The sequence below is a fragment of the Orcinus orca genome, chromosome 1 (assembly GCF_937001465.1).
Source record: "Orcinus orca chromosome 1, mOrcOrc1.1, whole genome shotgun sequence".
NCBI classification, from domain to species: domain Eukaryota; kingdom Metazoa; phylum Chordata; class Mammalia; order Artiodactyla; family Delphinidae; genus Orcinus; species Orcinus orca.
Genome location: NC_064559.1, coordinates 150290654 through 150310081, shown reverse-complemented (window position 1 = coordinate 150310081; position 19428 = coordinate 150290654). Strand labels below are relative to the sequence as shown.

At 32.9% G+C, this 19428-nt stretch overlaps 1 protein-coding gene across 3 annotated transcripts in view; it reads right to left on the bottom strand.

Moving 5' to 3' along the window:
* NEGR1 (neuronal growth regulator 1) overlaps positions 1–19428 on the bottom strand; it is a 909422-nt gene that overhangs the window by 870692 nt on the left and 19302 nt on the right. The window lies entirely within an intron of this gene.

The window sequence follows — 19428 nt, the reverse complement described above, 5'->3', positions numbered from 1 at the left end:
ATACGTTATAAAAAACAAAATCACAAATAAAAGTAAATTAATAAGTTATACAAATGAAATATAAGTTTTAAAGTAAGAAATCAAAATATTGATTATTTTCTACCCTACTAAAATTCTTCTCAGTATTTGTCATAAAGTGCTTGTGTCCTTAACATATTTAAATTCCATTTTTACAATGAGATGAATTACAGTTATCTTATCATAGAAAGCATTTTACCCCATTCAACAAAATAAAATTGATTTTGTCTGCCCATTGACTGTTTGCAATAACTTAAACTAACAATCCAACTTCCAGTTTTTTGCTGTTTCTTTCCAGTAGTTACTCTTCTAAAATATAATCCTAACCAGATAATTCTGATGCTTGGAACAATTCACAGACAGCAAATTAAAACCCAAATAATCACCAGTCTTAAAGATCCCTTTATGATAGTGTCCTTGTCTAGTTTTCAAGCCTCACTTCTTGCCATGCCTCCTCCACACATTACACCCTAATAATAATATAACTTTGACCCCAAATCATGCTATTGTTTTATAACTCCATTCCTTACATCTCTATCTTAGAATCTCTTTCCCTTTAGCCTGCGTTAAGAACTCTTACTTATTTAAAAATCAGCTCCATCATTGCCTTCTCTATGAAGCTTTGCCTGTTTGCTTTGCGAAACAGGTTGATCATTTTTCACTTTAGAATTTTTCATATCCATTTGTCAGTCCTTTATCAAATAGAAGTAAGCTTCCAAAAGACTTAGAGTGTCATTATTTATTAATATTCTTTATTTTGTGTTATTTATTTTGTAACCCAAATATTAGCACAGTGCTCATCACAATGTAGGTGATCAATAAATGTGTACTGAATGACAAAATGAAATTAAAAAGACCCTTTTTCCACTCCCCATTCACTGTTAATTTGTTTTAATACAAAACACAACAGTAGTGTGATAATTCTCCACTCAATATTCATCAGTAATAACAGAATATAGGGAAATATTTTCATTATATATATTAGCAAAAGCCACATTAAAAGGATTAAAAATATTAAGCACTTGATGGGAAGTTCATAAATATCACTAAATGACCTTAGATTTATTTTTGTCTCAGATTTAAATACCATCTACTTTCAAAATCCTTGAAGTATTGTGTAAGAGTAGAAATTAAATGCAAGAAAATATAGGGCACATAACAGCTAACAAAGAATGCTTTTATCAGCTGGGCACCCTTCTAAGTACTTTAGTTATATTGATTCATTTAATCTTCATGACATGAAGTTACATAGATGCTAGTTTCTCTATTCTCACTACAGACAAATTAAAATGAAGACAGATAAGTTAAAAATAAATAAAACAAAACACTTGCCCCAAATTACTCAGCCAGTGGTGCAAGAGCCAGAATCAAATTCAGTACTTCCACTCCAGAGCTCATGCTCTTAATCACTAGATACTCTTTCTGGTTCAGGTGAAAGAAAGATGCAGTAGATGTCACTAGACCCTTGCTATAAAAGGACAGTTAGACTTGGCCATTAAATTACAGTCTACAATTTCTTTGAATCATTGCAAATACAAATAATTTTTGATTATTGAGATCTTATTCTGAACCAAATACTTTACATATTATTCTATAAAACAATTCTGTAAAACAGTATTTTACTACACGGACACGTAGTATTATTTTAATCAATACTATTTGTTGACTAAATGAATAAAAGAGCGAGTTTTAACATAGTTTTAGTATTTTATTTTTGAGAAAAGAGAGCAAATTTAGGTAATTTGCTCATTGTCAAACAGTAAACAATTTTGCCAGGGTGGAAATTTAGATGCTTCCAAGACATGATGACTTACTGAGTATAAAATTTACACACTAAACTGAGTTTCAGTAAGTATTTTTATTTCTGTAGGTAATTAAGCTAAAATTACCCAAATTCTTTAGTTCTGATGTTATAACTTACTGTGAGGAATAAGTTTAACGTATCTAGAGCTATAAATAGAGAGCACACCTATTAAACCTTCTCTCAAATATCCATTCATTCATTCAACAAATGTTTACTGCACACTTCGTATCAGATGCTTTTTTAACTGCCAGGGATACAGCAGCAAACAAATCAAACAAAATCCCTCCCCTTATGAGCTTATATACTATATCCAAAAGTAAACAAATAAACATATACAAATATAATATGTCAAGTGGTGATAAGCACTGGTCAGAAAAGTGTAATTTGACAAAGTGACCCTTGAATAGAAACCAGAAGGAAGGAAGCAAGCCATGGAGATGATTAGGGAAACAATGTTTCAAGAGTAACATGTGCAAAGGTCTTGAGGCAAGAGCATGGTTAGCTAGGATGGCAAAAATTAGAGGCAGAGCAGTAGGAAATGAAATCAAATAAATTGCCAGCAGATTATACAGAGCCTTCTTAGGCATTTTAAGGTCTTTGGATCTTACATCTGATGAGCAGGAAAGTAATTAGAAGAGTCTGAGCAGAGGATTGACATTTTCTGACTTACACATTAAGAAAGGATTGTTCAACATTTTGCTACAGTGTTGAGAAATGATTGTTGGAGGGTCCCGGTAGAAAAGCTTAGCAGGGAGAGTAGTGAGGTAGCAGATATTGCAGGTTTTAGGCAAATGTAGACAACTGCTGAAAGCTTTTGTCACATACATTCTACACAAAAATAGCAATAAATGCTTTTCTCTTGTTCTTCTATTTAATTAACAAGCATAAGTCTTTTGCTGCTTTTCCAAATAAGGCATATCTTCAGAATACTTTGCCCTTTGATAAATGATAAAACTTTTCATCCCATGTATTTATTTATTAATAAAATATTTGGCTATGGACTGACAAAAAGAGAGTCAGCAAGACATGGTGCAAAAAATTATAAACTCTGCAGCCAAACACATGCAGAAAACCAATCTCTTCCACTTCCTAGTTCTATAATGTCAATAAATTAATGTACTCCTCTTGTCTTTGCTCTCTAAAACTATAAAACATGTATAATCCATTCTTAAATTTAATTAAAATAAATTTAATTGAAAGCTTATTATGTGCTAGGCCCTGTGATATGTGTTTAGTGGATATGGGTAAACTCTGGCCCTTGCTCTGTAGAAGTCTAATGAGTGAGACTGGCATTAGATAAATATTCACACAAATAACTGTATACTTTAAAATTTAGTAAATATAATTGAAAACACACAGAATGTCTTGTGAGAAGAAAACAAGGAAATACAATTAATGATAATATTAGTAACACACACTGAATACTTTATAGAGTACTAGTCTATAACTTTAGTGTTTCATGGATGGAATGAAGTATTTTAAATAATGATCAAAGAAGATCAAAGAGCTTGGAGATGTTCTATCATTCTGAATCTGTTCTAACACACAAACACACAAAAACTGAATAAATAAAAGTTCCTGATAAGTATCTCAGAAATGTTCATCTCCCCAAGGAAAGCATATGAGCTTGTTTATATAGCAATATGAAAATTTAGTGACTTTAAATAATTTTTAAGGTATCTATGCATTCATAAAACATTTAATGAGCTTTTCTAAAAATATTCCTGATAATTTCTGTTAAAACTTCTAGGGAAAAAAATAAATTTGTTACATAAATTAATGATTGGTCTAGTATTTAAACTCATAGGGTAATAAAAATTCATAGATTAGTGAATTTGATTGAATAGAATTATATTTTAAACACATATACTTACCAAACATATAATAACTCCCTTAATGTGTTGTAATTTTACTCTTTTGGCCATTTATTGAAGGGATAAATGTATGAACATGGCAAATAATCTCACAGGAAGGAATTCTTATTTTTCTCTTTAAAGAATACTAATTTTTTTTTAAATAAGGTAACAATCTGAAAGTGGTTGCAAAGTATTTGATTTATTTATTTATTTTGGCTGTGTTGGGTCTTCGTTTCTGTGCGAGGGCTTTCTCTAGCTGTGGCAAGTGCGGGCCATTCTTCATCGCGGTGCACGGGCCTCTCACTATCGCGGCCTCTCTTGTTGCGGAGCACAGGCTCCAGACGTGCAGGCTCAGTAATTGTGGCTCACAGGCCTAGTTGCTCCGTGGCATGTGGGATCCTCCCAGACCAGGGCTCGAACCCGTGTCCCCTGCATTAGCAGGCAGATTCTCAACTACTGCACCACCAGGGAAGCCCAAAGAATATGCTAATTTTGTCTTAACAAATAAATAATATTAGGACAAAAAGAACCACAATGTAATTTCTATTTAGTATATATTTAATGCATTTTTGTATTAACATATTACTTTTATAGATTACTAAATAGTTACCTTTGAACATTATTGAGAGATGAATGTGAGCATGGAATAGTAAACAATACTTAATATTTATACTGAAGTTTAATTGGATTGAGTTTAAATAGGGAAAAAGAGGAGAAATGTAGGTCAGGCAAAGAAGCATAGGTTAAAAAAAAAGAAGAAAAGAAAAGAAAAAGAAAGAAATAACACATCATGTTTCCTAGACAGAAGTCAGATTCATTTTGATATCTGATTCCTTTTTCTTACAAATGCCCCAAATATTCCATTCAATACTTGGGAGATGTGCACTGATATCAGAGATGACAAAACTTGCTTTTTACTACTTGAGTCTGTTAATCTTATGTGTCAACTTGGCTGGGCTATGGCACCCAGTTGTTTGGCCAAAGCCAGTCTAGATTTTGCTGTGAAAGTACTTTTCAAGTGTAATTAACATTTAAAACAGTAGACTGAGTAAAGCAGATTACCCTCGATAAAGTGGGTGGGCCTCATCCAATCAGCTGAAAGCATTCAGAACAAAGACTGAGGTTTCCCAAAGAAAGAATTCTCCTTCAAGACTGCAACATTGGTGGGTAGATAGATCAATAGATAGATAGATACACTCACGCAGAATATACACACATATACAGGATATATACATATATCCCATTGATTCCATTTCTCCAGAGAACTCAGACTAATACACTATCCTTGAATTGTAACTAATTACTTTTCTAATTAGTAAGAAGAAAATGATTTTAAGCCTTAACATATACATGCATAGTTTGACATTCAGAAGAAGAGAAATGATAGTTGTTAAAATAAATAATTGTTTGGTAATTTAACTGTTATTTTGTTTAATTTGGGACAATGAAATACAAATCCCTACTTTCAGGTAATAAATAATCATATCTAAAAAAATATGCAAAACAAGTCAATGAAGACTATCTACTTTCTTATTTGCCATTGTGCCTAAAGACACAGCATATACAGCATAAAATATTATTTAATAATCTTGGAATCCTGTAATACCTTCATACATTAGAGAGCTTTAATAAGAGAATGATACACTTAACTGTGAAATTTCTTTTTTTGTCCATTTTTATTAGAACTTTTATAGTGATTATATGTACTCTTTTTGACATAATTAAAGTCTCAGCCACTGAAATACATTTAAAGTAATATGGAAACCAAGAAGAATGTGATTTTTCTCTGCCAGCAGCAATCCCAAATAGGGCCGTATCTATACAGACTAAACTGGTCACTCCCACTGGGAAATAGCAACCTCCCCATTATGGAGATGGCATTATTTTTCAAGATGATCTGTTCCATGTACTGCTACCCAGCATGCTATCCATAACACTCCAGATAAATTTAAGGGACTGAAAGACTGATGAACTCATTAATTATTTTCTTGTAGGGAACCCCAGCAGAATTCACCAGAGAATTTCTTATGCCTATGTGAAGATCCTTTAGCAAAACAGAAAAAGTGTGGAAAGAGTAATGAGACGTTAAAATAGACTCCTATTTACTAGAAATTCTCTTGTGAATGTATACAAGGAGTAGCCTAGGACTATATTATACCTTGCAAGGTCATACTGTATCTTAAAAGGGGCATATTATGTATTGCTGACCACTATATCTTTTGTTTATCAGTTTCACATTGATTTTTTAAGCAAGGGATCATCTTAAACAAAAGAGACTTTATGCATTATTCAGATCTTATTCTTCCTATTAATTACATGTCATAAAAATTAGATTAGGGCTTCCCTGGTGGCACAGTGGTTGAGAGTCCACCTGCTGATGCAGGGGACGCGGGTTCGTGCCCCGGTCCGGGAGGATCCCGCGTGCCGCGGAGCGGCTGGGCCCGTGGGCCATGGCCGCTGAGCCTGCGCGTCTGGAGCCTGTGCTCTGCAACGGGAGAGGCCACAACAGTGAGAGGCCCGCGTACCACAAAGAAGAAAAAAAATAAATAAATTTGTTTAAAAAATAAAAATTAGATTAGCAATCTGTTAATAGATAATAATTGCAAAATATTTACTTTACAAAAATATATTTTCAAAAACAACACAAAATTAAAGACAAACAAAAACACACACTATTTTGTTTGAATGATTTAATTATAGTCATACAATGAAACAATTTTCTCATAATATTTCTTCAAAACAATTTTCCTTTGTGCTAAAGGATACAGTCCAGACAAACTTAGTAAATTTCTTCCTCAAAAAGATGATTGATCAGAAAAGAGAGTTTTATTTAGAAAAATTTTACACATTATTTCGTATTTTTGCAGATATCATGATATTTTGGCTACAAACATTTGACTATATAAAAGCACATTTTCACATTAGCCATATTTTATTTGAATCTTCCCATAGCGTCCATTTCTGAATTTTTACATAAAAATGCATACAATCTAACCTCTTAGGGGGTTGCCAGTGAATTTATTAAAAAATTCTGTTACCACTGTGGTCTTATGTCAAGGTCGTCTCAGGTCTCAAACACCACTTCAAACATTAGTGTACCAAGCCCTACCACCATGACTTGGATTTGATAAACTCCTCTCTCACTTAGCAATTCTAGAATGCTTATGTCTGTAACACATTTGTTGATTTCTTTTCTTCCATAACTAAGTTCTGTTACTTTACAATTCCTATGTAGAGTGGTAGAGTGTAGAGTGGACTCTATAGTTTATACATTAATTTATCTTTAAAAATTTTTCAGAGAGGAGGCATGTTTCTGTGTGTGTGTGTGTCCGTGTGTGTCCATGTGTGTGTGTGTGTGTGTGTGTGTGTGTGTGTGTGTGTGACAGAGAGAGACAGAGAGACAGAGAGAGAGAGAGGACAGTTTTAATACAGTGTTTCTTTAGGTGCTCCAAATTAATCAGGCTGAGTGCTCATTTGAGGGTCTACAGATACAGCTCCCTAAAAGTAGTATATGATCCATACTCTACAGTATACAGATTTATAGATCTAACAGTATATGCTATAACCTCACACAATCCAGTTCAGATCTCTGATTATAAATGGTCATATTTAAGGCAAGGTGGCATTTTCTAAGATTAGAATGTAATTAAACTGCTAAGGGACAATGAATTGGTGATGCCTACTGAAAAGGGATACACATTTGCAGGTTGTTTTATTGTCATTGTTGTGTTTGTTTGTTTTAATTAAAGAACCTTCTTACCTCAAGCAATAGTTTGACAAGTATAAATATTTACTATAGAGGTTTTACGTAGTTGAGTGCATTGGCTCATATAGGTCCAAAGATGTGGAGATTTTTCAAATTATCTGATGATGTAGCTGCCTGAATTCATTAGATAGTGTTTTTTGTTTAAGATATGGGGCTATAATTCATCCATCATCTCTTATTGTTGACAAAGCATCTCTAATAGTAACATATCATTCTCTCTCTTTTGAAAATTCTTGAAGAATTGAAAAGTTCATGTTAGGATGTTTTGGGTACTCTCTAGGAAATGCTTCCATTTCATTAGGCTAGGTGCCCAGAAGTTTAAGCATGAAGTAATACAATGAATTTCAGATCAAGTCACAGAATCAGAATACTTTTATGGACTGACAATAAGCCTGAAGAGGGATTAAATAATAAATCAACACTCATCTTCACTTCCATACATAATTCTTTCTGCCATATCTTGGGACACAGCCAAGTATGACTCTTTTCCAATCAACTACTTTTCTCTTCAACTAAGAAGAGAGCATGGAGACATAGAAAAATGCCAGGAATAGGTGTATATAGGAAGTGCTCATACAGGAATAAGTAAGTGTTCATATAGGAGGAGATAAATACTAGAACACTGTGTTGCCAGTAATGAAAATGAGGAATCATAACAGATTTCAAAGTCATTCCTAATTAAATAGAGATAAGGAAAAGGTACAGGAAAAGTTTAAGCCAATACATATGTCTTTAATTGAAATCTATAGAAATATTATTTGGATATCAGGATATTGTTAACAGAGTCAATAATAATCCCTAAAAAAGCATAATGAATGTGTACCAAGTCCATGATACTGAAATGAAAATTTCACGAAATTGGGACTTGTCTTGGATATTTTGTTGGAAGAAACAGTAATCAGCAAAGAGAAGCTTAGCTGAAGCTGAAATGCAAGATTAATTCAACATGAAAACCTTGAAACATAGAATTTTTTTAATTCCATCATTTTAGGGCTTCCCTGATGGCACAGTGGTTGAGAGTCCGCCTGCCGATGCAGGGGACACGGGTTTGTGCTCTGGTCCGGGAAGATCCCACATGCCGCAGAGCGGCTGGGCCTGTGAGCCATGGCTGCTGAGCCTGCGCATCCAGAGCCTGTGCTCCGCAACGGGAGAGGCCACAATAGTGAGAGACCCGCGTACCACACACACAAAAAAAAAATTCCATCATTTTACAGATGAAAAATTGAAACCTGAAGTAGTTATAAATGCTTTTCCCACAGCCAAAGAAATGAATTTCCCAAGGCAAAGTTAGATAACATTATCTAATGGAACCAAGACTAATTTATATTCTGTCCTTACCCAAATTCTACACATACCCCAGGGTCCACCTCAAATCTTACTTTGCTTCTAAGTTTCTATATCACATGTACTCCCTCTCCTCTCAATTTAAGTATCTGTATTGTCTTTATTATGCACTTGGTATGTACTGCACTGATAACTCTTCCATGGGTGTGTCTCTTACTGCTACAAATCAAATACTATTCTACTGGACAACATCTTTACAACTTTCGCTCAAGACCTAGTAGAATTGTATGTATTTAGGAGGCACTCAAAGAATGCTTGCAGCCTGGATGAAATGAACGAAGGAGGAACACTGCTGCCTTTCAAGCCATCAAGTTAAAGTCCTGACAGCTTCTGTGTTTTCAAAAATGATACTTCGAAAAAAAAATGATACTTCAGCCTCCACTCAGGTATACACCAAGAAACAGCATTTTATGCAACATACGGTTAAACATGTTACAATAGCCAGTAAAATGCTGATACATATTATATAAAGTACTTTATCTTTTTCTTTATATTGAACTATATTTTCTCCTTCTTTAAAAACTTATCTCTCTCATTTTACTTCTAGTGAATTTTCCCAGAAACTTCATAGCCATTCTTATTTTTTTCAGATAATTCCTTAGAAGACTTATATATCTAAGTCTGTAAGTGTAGTTAAAATGCATATATTTCTTCCTATTTACATTTTAATATATTTTTAGTTTTTTGTGTTTTTCCCCTCATTATCTACTTTAGTTTTTTGGTTTTCTCAAATGCTCAGGCAATCTTTCATTATGGCAGTCTGTCAATTCTACTTACAGTTCATCACAGTTAGTATGCCTTCAAATGAAGCTGAAGCCTTATGAAAAATAAACCTATGATCAGGTCCATTTTTTTACTAGATAAGTTAAATACTCCCCTTGTGTACAAGTTTAACATGCAAACCATTATTAACATAATTTCATTTACTGTTGGAGTAACTGATTTCACTTACATGATTTGAATAAGATAATAGATAGTATGAGTGTAATTCAGATCGAATTCATGAAAACCAGTTGTTTTATTCATTTGCAGCAAAATGAAATGATAGTTAAACAGCTGGCATATATTAGGTGTTGAAGAAATATTTATTTATTGAATGAATGAATAAATGAACAGATGTCCATAATACAGTTAAAACATCAGGACACTAACTTAACTTACTCTGGGTATTAGTGTACTCTATTTCACATACGGTGCTTAAAATTTGCTCATTTAAGAATGTCTACTCTAATTTATCAAAAATACACATTAATTTTAAAACATTAAACTTTCATGGAAATCTAGCGAATATTATTTTTCTGAAAATTAAATAATAGCTTAAAAGTATATGAAGAGCAATCTGGAAGTCTGTATGTTGAATTTTATATGGTAATCGCACAATAACATGAACTGCAATAAACAGAGTTAAACTATTTGACCCACTCTTAAACAAATAATAGAAATTGGAATGCTATCACTGGGAAACATAAATTTTATAAAACAATGTACAGCATCTGTCTTGTTTACACCTAAACTATCACCAAAACATTAAGGCTTAGTAGCTTGTAGTTTAGGTTAACAACTGAGCATGCATTGCATATACTGTATAGATTTTCATCTTTCCCACTGAAGAGTGTTCACCAGATGATAATTAGTATCTGCTAAGGGCTCTTCACACTAACATGATATCACCAAGAAATATCAGAAAAGTGTTGACACAATGCTCATCCAGCTGAAGATTCCAAACACGTCTGTTTTTACTGCCATTTACTGTAAATTTTAACTCTGCGCCAGCTGGCCAGACCCTTTTCCTTTACCCCACCCTCAACAGTGAAGAACAAGAATGTGCCTTTTGTTTGTTTATGTAATGTGTCTAGTTTAAATGCATGAGGAGATAGAAAGTGCACATTTAAAGCTAAAACTGAATTATGAATTACAATTACTCTAATGATGTAACTTCAATACTTTATACATATCAAACATAATTTGTTTCCTAACATCTATTTCATTATTGCAGTTCACAGAAAGAAAAGAAATTCAGTGAGCCAAAATGCATGTAAAAACTAGAATATATATTCTGTGTGTAAACAAAAGTTTTAGTTACTGTTTTAATCAAATTTTATTTATTTGACTAGAGAAATAATACAGCTTAACTATGAAATTTGAATCTATATTAAAGGATAAATAAAACAAAACTGGAACATGCATATAAAATCTATGTGATGAAGCAGTTAACTAAATACATTTCTAGAGTTATTTTGCTCACCAGGGACATTTGACAGTATGTGGGGACCTTTTTGGTTGCTATAACTCAGGGGGTTGGGTGCTACTGGTACCGAGTGGATAGAGGTCTAGGATACTGCTAAACATCTTCACCATGCAGTACAGCTCCCACTACAAAGAATTAACCAGCCCAAAACATCAACAGTGCTAAGACTGCACAATTCAAGTGGGCTTTCAGAGGTATATGATGGCCATGTGGGTATGTTTGAACATTTGCTGACCCCCGCCCCCAGGACCTTTGTTTTCATGAAGATTATCAGGAAGAAGTATAGACCCAAAAGAAAAAAGAGATTAATTATACATAAATAAGCTGTAGGCATTTATGAAATAAAATTAGTTATTACCCTGAAGCCCACAGGGTATTATGACAAAATTAATATATGTACTATAAGTTTGTAATGAATGTGATACAAATATATAGAATGTAAGTACTTAGTTATTTTGGAACTCTACCTTAAGAAAAAAAAGAGAATAATGAGTATGGAGAAAATAGCCTATAATTGGAAAATAATCTAACATATTAAATTCTAAAAGTACTAACATTTTTGTGCGTTAAAATAAACCCTTCACTTTTTTAGTTTCATAAAAACAATAGATTAGGAGACAGGATATCTCCATTTTAGGTTGTTTACTTTATAGCTACATGACCTTGGTTATTTTATTTCTTTTACAATTCTCCCCACATTGAGCCTTTCTGAAGATCACAAGAAAGAATAAATTATGCAAGTTCTTTAAAAAGTGTATCTCAATATAAAATATTAAAATGTTTTTCTGCTGACTTCCAAGCTCTTTACTGTTATACTTTTTTAAATTGTTTGTTTTTTCCTGTTTTAAATCATGGGATCTGAACCATGACAACCCCACATATGTAAATGGTTTATGACTAGGCCTAAGCAAGCCAAAGTTTGCAGTGTAGGATATGTCAACATTTACCAAGTATGTAAGATCAGCATTGGAAAATTATATTAAAGACAAAAAGCAATGAATAGTAATCAGTTCAATTCAATTTAATTCAATGCAGTAAACTTAATTAAGGCATTGTGCTAGGTGCTGAGAATACAATAGGGAAACAGTCAGCTTCCTGAAGAGATCATTAACAGATGAGAATAAAGTAGGTATGAGTTTAGATAGCACCTAAGAGTTCTCTCCATACTACTATTTTCTCTCCTCTTTTCCTTTTATACATTGACATATATTATTAGTTCGGCAAATCCATTTTTCCCTTTACACACTCAGTCAAATTGTGACTGCTTGTGTAACTGAAGATATGCTTTATGGCTCATCAAGGAATCAGCTAAATCATGGTAGAGGATTCTAATACTTAAAGGCTATTTCTCAAAGCCAGAGGGAGACTTTTATCTCAACTATAATGAGAGTTGAAATTTTTACTATTTTATAATATTCCACAGCAACACAGAACAGTTTTCCAACATATAAACTTAGTATAGAAGGGAAGGTTATACATAGAAAGAATACATCGCATTACATTCTTCTAAAGGGTAAGTATTGTGTCTATTTAATGAACCCTTACAAGAGCATGAACATAGGTAAGCCTAATAAATGTTCATTGACAATAATAAGATACAAATAAAATTATTCTTGACTTTAGGCAAAATTGCAAAGCAGGTAACGTTTATGTTTTCTCAGAGCTCATCTCTTTCACTGTTCTTACTCTTCAGTTTTTCGTAGTAATTCTTTGGATTTTTACCTTGTGTCTTTTGTGTTTTTAGATTTGTTTCGTTTTTCATTTAAGACTATTTTCTGAAATAATTAGCTAACTGTAAAGTTAAAACAATAATAATACTAGCAATAATAACAAAAACTTATCAATGGCTTACTATCCTTCACTGCCATGAAGTGCTTTATGTAAATTTCCTCTTTTATCCTTATAGAAATTCTGTGAAGTATAGATTAATCCCCACTTTATAGATAACATGGCTTTGAAATGTTAAGTGAACTGCCTGAATACACCACAACTAGGACGTAAATAAACGGCTATGGAAACATATAACTTTTTACTACCATTTTATAGATTTTTTGTCATTTAAGTTCATAACCAGTGTGGAGATAGTTTTGTGATTTTGGCACCTAACATGATGTGTTAAAGATATTCTGTTTCATCACTTTTTATAATAAAATTTAATAGGCAAACCTTCTAATGTATGTGTAAGTTACACAGAACACTGATTTGAAGGTACTTCTTAGAAAAAAAGAATCCAAGATAAAATGGTTTTGATAAAGCTACATATTTGGTAAAATGAATATTTAACAGCATCATGTTAAATATTGAGAAGTCCTGCAATTTAAAAAATCTCCTAAAAATTAATTTTTCTGTCAACAAAACAGCAGATATCACTTCTGATTAAAGTTCCACACTGTCTTTCTTGTACCCCATAGTGCTCAAATTAAGATGATCAGACTTTCAGTTTCTTGTTCTTCAAAGTGGAATGAAAATTTAAAGACATTTGTGAAGCATTCTAAATGTAGAATGCATCTAGATTTTAATTATTTTACTACAAATATTACAAAATACAAATATTACTCCACCTACATCTATTCAAACATAATTATTTTTAACAATGGTTTTTATCAAGTATTTTCAAAAAATATTTCATATTTTAACTGACTCTGCTAACCTCAGAATTCAACTCACAGGAAGAAACTTCCATGTACATATTAAAGAGAAATTTACTGCCTGCTGAGGGCACCAGTTAGAATTTTTTAGAAGAAATAAGAGTGTTGATTTCAGGTCACCTGAAAGAGCTTATTTTGTAGTAATATTGTATAGATTAGCTTTCCCCATAACACCATTGGAGGAAGTGCTGATAAAGATTGATCAAAGTCCTTTATTTTATTATTGGAAATTACCTATACAAATTGGATGTTTTATTTCTCCAAAAGGAATGTTTCATTTCTTTTTTACATTTAAGTAGTTTGTTTTTGATTTTTTAACTAATAAGGTAAGGAAAATCTGTTGTTAAAGTTAAATATATGCTTAATAAAAACCACCTTAAATAATATATATTTTTTAACTTGTGATGAATGTAAAATATCTAGTCAAAACAAAACAAAATAAAAAGACGAAAAACAGTTCCTGTAGAATTTAAAGTTCTCTTTACTTGAATGGTCTGTTCTATCTCTCTCAAACTACTGCTATGTAGGCACTACTTTCTGTAAAGAATTATCTCCCTCTGACCTCCTAACCCCAAATTAAGTGAGGTGGTAAAGATTATTTCTCCATTGTGCAACTGGCTAAAGAACCAGCATTTAGAGTTATTCATCATCTCCAGGTACTTTCTTCTTTTGGGGTGCAGAGTGAAGGAAGAAGGCATCAAAGCAAAAAAGAAAAAAAATGACAATGACAAAAGAGAATGGCAATACTGTAATAGTAGGAAAAGATTGTCATGTTCACTTCATTATTTTTCCCTAATTTTCTTTTCTTCATGTGATTTCATTTCTTCTTAGAAGTTTCCATTATTTACTCAACACATATTTTTTCAGTGGGAATGGGTAAAATGTGATGGAGAATAGATCAAAATAGGAAAAAGTGGTCCCTGGAAGTTAGAGGTATCACTTAGTTATGACAGGTATATTCAATATGGAGGCCAAAATGAAATGTTCTAGAGTCCCTTTAAATTAAACTCTATACCACTGACTAGTTTATGTCTATGTTATCAGTAATATGAAGAAAGTATATTAAACAAGAATTCAGACTGAGTTCCTGTCCAAGCTTTAATATTATCAAGACATAATTATTATTCATAACCAATAAGAAGTCATTAAGCATCTAAGCCTGAGTTTATTCATTTGTAAAATTGAAATTTTAAAACTTGTCCTGCTTCCCTCATAAGTATGTTATGATATTTAAATAAAACATATAAGCAATATTTTAATACACAATTATTATTTTGCAAGTATGAAATAAATATGTCTAAATTTTAATTCAAAATTTATAATATATATTTATAATCATATTTGATTTCTACTTTAATGGAATTATTTAATTTTTAAATAACTAGAGACTCTAAATTGAAGGCTTTTGAATGTAGAGAAACTAATACTAAAAATAATTAAATATATTTTAACAATAATGACATTTTTGTTTTTAGAAATCCATTATCCTAGAATGTCTTTTCTTTTACTGTTTACTATTCAAAGTAAAATAATATATGGATACTAAATAATTTTATAGTAATATTTAAAATTCCTCAAACTTTAAGTTTTTTATAATATAAATTATATTTTATATATAAATTGAGAAATTATTTTTAATAACAGAAAATATAGCCCCTACTGACACCCATAAAATGTTTAATAATATATAGACTTTTTTGTTATTGGCAAAATTCATCATTCGAAATGCCACTATTTTATTTCTTCTTAGAAAACTCTCTTCTTGAACATTAAAAAAAAAATTGAAAAACTGTACCAAGGTCTAGTTTTTCTATATATGTAAAACAGTAGCAAGAATTTATTTTATATATTGGTTTTAAGAGTATTTACATTAAATTAATGCATTTATAGTTCATTATATAAACTACTATGCCAAGTAAATTTTAAGTATTCAATTTTCATTTCTTCATAGAATAGTTCAATAACTCTACATCATATACTATTCTATTTTTAATCAAAGTTGTATAACTATACCATTAGTACTCATTTATGTATACATTATATGTCAGATTTTTTTCTCTATGCTACATTAACTCTAAACTCCTGGACAAAATTTTGCTTTAATTATGCATGACTAATGACAACTGTCTGCCTTTCTGACTACCAGCCTATCTGGTAACACTAAATGAAAATAATTTAAAATAGATAATAAATTGACTTCTATTGAGGAGATAGATTTTGTTAGTCTTTAATTTTATTAGCTTTGTGGTTCTAAAGTCAATCAATTTCAATATTTCCATTTAATCTTAGAGTATATCAAACCTCCTCTTTTGAATTTTCTCTAAGAAAAATAACTGAGATGCAAATGCCACAATTTAATTTAACTATTAAGAATTAATTTTTAAATTAAAGTATTCCTAATTTACTAGGAATAACAAGTCAGTGTTTAAGAGTAGTTCAAAGAAATGTAAAACAATCAATTGATAAACTATTTATTGAGTGTTTCACTAAGTGTTTGGTAACATTTAATTACTAAATGAGAAAGGCATCAAAAACCAAAAGTTCTTTACCTTTAAAACCAAACTAAGGGATGGGGAGTGGAGTCAAGATGGCAGTGTGGGATGACGGCGAGTTAGTGTCTCCCAACTAGGGCAGCTGCCGGCCACTGGTGGGGAACCCTGATGCCCAAAGAGACAGGAGGAACCCCCAAGTGAACCAGTAGGATGTGGGGGGACTGAGGGTGGGAGTAGAAGTGGAGGCCAGACAGGATCAACACCCCAGAGGACAGTAAGATTAGGAGAGACAGATGGGAGGGGCCCTCCAGAACCAGAGGAGCAGGAGAGGAGAGGAGGGTGTTTGCCCTGCCCATTTGAGCCCAGGAAGCCTGCTGGTCTCCCAGGTGAGGTCCCCGGCCCTCTGAGACCAGGGGTGGGGGGCATGCCAGGGCCCCTCCTGTTCCATTGAGCCTAAGCCCCACCCCACACAGCCCCCAGGGCCTTTTCCAGCTGTCTGGGTCTTAAGCATAGGCCTCGCCCACCACTCAAACCTCACGCTTGCTTAGGCCCTGCCCTCCACAGCCAAGGCCTTCACCCACTTTTTTCTTTTTTTATTTCTTTTCTCTCCTCCTCTTTTTTACTATCATGGTACTGTTATACCTTCCAGTGGTTGCTGATTCATCTATATTTTTATATTCTTTCTAACATATCTATTAGTTTCCTAGTCTAATTTTATTTTTTACTTTGTTATTGTTCTCCCCTTTTATTTTTTGCCACTCCACATGGCTTGTGGGATCTTGGTTCATGAGCCTGGGGTCAGGCCAAAGCTCCCGTGGTGGGAGCTCCGAGTCCAAACCACTGGAATAACAAAGAATATCAGACCCCAGGGAATATTCATCCGAGTGAGGTCTCAGATAGGTCCTCATTTCAGCACCAAGACCCAGCTCTACCCAACAGCCTACAAACTCCAGTGTTGGAAGCTTCAGGCCAAACAACCAGTAAGACAGGAACACAATCCCACTTTAAAAAAAAAAAAGAGAGTGCAAAATATGTCACAGATGAAGGAGCAAGGTAAAAGCCTACAAGACAAAATAAATGAACAGGGAAGAAATAGGCAAACTACCTGAAAAAGAATTCAGAGTAATGATAGTAAAGATGATCCAGAATCTCGGAAAAAGAATAGAGGGATGGATTAAGAAGATATAAGAAATGTTTAACAAAGATCTAGGAGAACTAAAGAACAAACAAACGGAGATGAACAACACAACTGAAATGAAAAATACATTAGAAGGAATCAATAACAGAATAACTGAGGCAGAAGAACAGATAAGTGAGCTGGAATACAAAATGGTAGAAATAACTGCTGAGGAGCAGAATAAAGAAAAAAGAACGAAAGAATTGAAGACAATTTCAGTGACCTCTGGGACAACATTAAATGCACCAATATTCGAATTACAGGGGTCCCAGAAGAAGAAGAGAAAAAGAAAGGGTCTGAGAAAATATTTGAAGAGATTATAGTCAAAAACTTCCCTAACATGGGAAAGGAAATAGTCATCCAAGTCCTGGAAGCACAGAGAGTCCCATACTAGATAAACCCTAGGAAAAACACACCAAGACAAACATTAATCAAACTAACAAAAATTAAATCCAAAGAAAAAAATTAAAAGCAGAAAGAGAGAGAAAAAAAAAAAAAACATACAAAGGAATCCCCATAAGGTTATCAGCTGATTTTTCAGCAGAAACTCTTCAGGTCAGAAGGGAGTGACAGGAGATACCTAAAGTGATGAAAGGCAAACACCTACAACCAAGATTACTCTACCCAGCAAGAATCTCATTCAGATTCAACAGAAAAATTAAAACCTTTACAGACAAGCAAAAGCTAAGAGAATTCAGCACCACCAAATCAGCTTTACAACAAATGCTAAAGAAACTTCTCAAGGTGGGAAACACAAGGGAAGAAAAAGACCCACAAAAACAAACCCAAAACAATTAAGAAAATGGTAATAGGAACATACATATAGATAATAACCTTGAATGTAAATGGATTAAATGCTCCAACCAAAAGGCATAGACTGGCTGAATGGATACAAAAACAATACCCACATATATGCTGTCTAGAAGAGACCTACTTCAGACTTAGGGACACATACAGACTGAAAGTGAAGGGATGGAAAAAGATATTCCATGCAAATGGAAATTAAAAGAAAGCTGGAGTAGCAGTACTCGTATCAGACAAAATAGACTTTAAAATAAAGATTGTTATGAGATAAGGAAGGATGCTACATAATGATCAAGGGATCAATCCAAGAAAAAGATATAACAATAAAAGATATAACAATTATAATTGTTCATGCACCCAACATAGGAACACCTCAATACATAAGGCAAATGCTAACAACCATGAAAGAAGAAATTGACAGTAACACAATAAAAGTAGGGGACTTTAACACCCCACTTACACCAAAGGACAGATCATCCAAACAGAAGATAAATAAGGAAACACAAGCTTTAAACAACACCATAAATCAGATACATTTAATTGATATTTATAGAACATTCCACCCAGAAGTGGCAGAATACACTTTCTTCTCAAGTGTACATGGAACATTCTCCAGAAGAGATCACATCTCAGGTCACAAATCAAGCCTCGGAAAATTTAAGAAAACTGAAATCATATCAAGCATCTTTTCTGACCACAACGCTATGAGACTGGAAAGCAATTACAGGAAAAAAACTGTAAAAAACACAAATACATGAAGGCTAAACAGTGCACTACTAAATAACCAAGAGATCACTGAAGAAATCAAAAAATGCATAGAAACAAATGACAACAAAAACAGGATGACCCAAAACCTATGGGATGCAGCAAAAACAGTTCTAAGAGGGAAGTTTATAGCAATTCAATCTCACCTCAAGAAACAAGAAAAATCTCAAATAAATAATCTAACCCTACACTTAAAACAACTAGAGAAAGAAGAACAAAGAATACCCAAAGTCAGTAGAAGGAAAGAAATCATAAAGATCAGAGCAGAAATAAATGAAATAGAAATGAAGAAAACAATAGCAAAGATCAATAAAACTAAATGCTGGTTCTTTGAGAAGATAAAATTGATAAATGCTTAGCTAGGCTCATCAAAAAAACAGGGAGAGAACACAAATCAATAAAATTAGAAATGAAAAAGGAGAAACCACAACTGACACCACAGAAATACAAAAGATTATAAGAGACTACTACAAACAACTATATGCCAATAAAATGGACAACCACGT